Below are 1,991 nucleotides of genomic sequence, written 5' to 3' on the forward strand. Positions count from 1 at the left end.
TACTGTGTCGGCTTCCTTAGCAGCATCCCGGCTCTGCATGCAGCTTGCGCCGCCCTATAGGCGATGCGACGAGTTAACGAGGAATTTACACTTTCCTGTTGGATGTATTTTGCGAATTGCGTTGAACTTGTAGAACGACTTCGTTCATAAGTCTTCAGATATGATTGCCTCAGCTTCAGTGGGTGTTTGTATGCACTGCGAAATTCAGCAACAGCAGTAGCAGGAGCTCGTACTGTAGCACTGAGCTCGCCGTTCCGCTCGATTCTACAAGATACTTCTTCCGGAATTAGGCCTACCAGCGCCGGGGCTGCCGCCCGTCTAGTTCTACTAGACACGTTTGCCCCAGTCATGCCTAGCAAAAGTAGCCATCTGAACATGACGTACTGTGCACCTTTCCTGCAGTCTGCAAGTGGCCTATCACCGTAAGGTGTTCAAAAAGGCAGTCTCAGCAGGAGCGAATTACTAATTGTGGAAGATGCCAAGAGCGCGGAGCAGACAACACTTTCGTGTCGTGTAGGCGTCGTCAAAACATAATGGAACAGCACCAACGATGTAATAGCGCGCGCAAGAATACTACAAATGCAAGCGTTAATGCGTCACGTTAATGCCGCATTCCTCAGCTACATAGATCGGAAGTGCAGCACTGCCTCACATCAGTGTCGTAGTGAAGGGCGGCGTCGCGCTGGAATCAATCGTCAAAAGAAATAACTCGCTTGCTCTGGGTCTCGATGATTACGGATTTTCGCAGGAGCACCCACAACGCTAAATAAACCTTCATTGCCTGCAGGAGGTAGTGGACCTGTGCTAATTGGTGAGAGAAAGTGTCATTGGCAAGCGTGGAACAATTCGAAACCGGATCGCCACACTGAGAGGCAGCTCCAACACTTTGCATTCTTCTTGCATCAGCCAAAATGAAGCATGAAAAGGTTCAATGGAAGAGCAGCCGTGCGTAACAACTCTCTAATAAGCGGTGCAGAAGTGCAGCCCGAGCTTCGAGCACTTCGAATGTGCAGCGAAAGCAATTAACTCCGCCCCTAGCCCGCGAAAAATGTGTGAATTCATTTGGCTAGGTTGTTGAGTTGAATTAAGGTGAAGAAGGGACGAGGCATCAACTGTGTTGGGTCATGCGAGGAACTACTGCACAGTCAACTGGGCCCATCGATCCCCTGGGGACACACGGCACTTCCGGGGATATAGCCTGCAGCTGGCTTCTCCAAGTACAAAGAATAAATGATTGGATGAACACAATTTAGCAAGAGTGCTATTTTTTCGTGCCGATGGGCTCGATGCTTCGTTGGATGCATTTTTCTTCCAGTTTTCTTTAGTACCCATTCCTGGCGTGGGGAAACAGAGTCACCGCGAGAGCTTAACAAGGTATTGACAACAGGTCTTCTTGCTTCTTTTTATTCAAAAAACCAAGTACCATGTCGGAATTTGTAATCTGGACATAAGCACTGCAGGCTGCCGCTCCATTCAGGTGTCATGATGAATGTTGCTTGCTGCACCCCTGCACACTGCCCAATCATGGACTGACTCCAAGATCTGCCGCAAGGGGCTTTGAACTCCAACTCTGAGATAGATACGAGATTCTCCATCGATCTGAGTAGCTACAGAATCGCAAAAATACGTTTCATGATGATTATGGATATGCGCCGTTCCCGACCGGAGTTTCTTTGACAAGCGGCTGCCCAAGACAGTCATGGAGCCCCGAAAGTTGAGTTGAACGCAGGGAGTCATGAAATATTATACCAGCGTTCTCATACGCGTACTTCTTGAGAAACGCATTCGTCTTCAGCATGTCATTGTGCGATTTTTTCGCTGGGCGCCCACCATCGCAATCTCCTTCCTAACAGGATCATGAAACCACTAAACTTGACCTGAATCACAGTATCACTTTGGTTTCAGCCATCAGGAAGTAACATTCTGCTTTCCTGTAGCTGGTTGACGAGAAAGCGCATGCAAAACCAATGCTGCCATATTTGGGTATGCCA

The sequence above is a fragment of the Eimeria necatrix genome, genomic scaffold (assembly GCF_000499385.1).
Source record: "Eimeria necatrix Houghton genomic scaffold, Enh_scaff1389, whole genome shotgun sequence".
Classification (NCBI taxonomy): domain Eukaryota; phylum Apicomplexa; class Conoidasida; order Eucoccidiorida; family Eimeriidae; genus Eimeria; species Eimeria necatrix.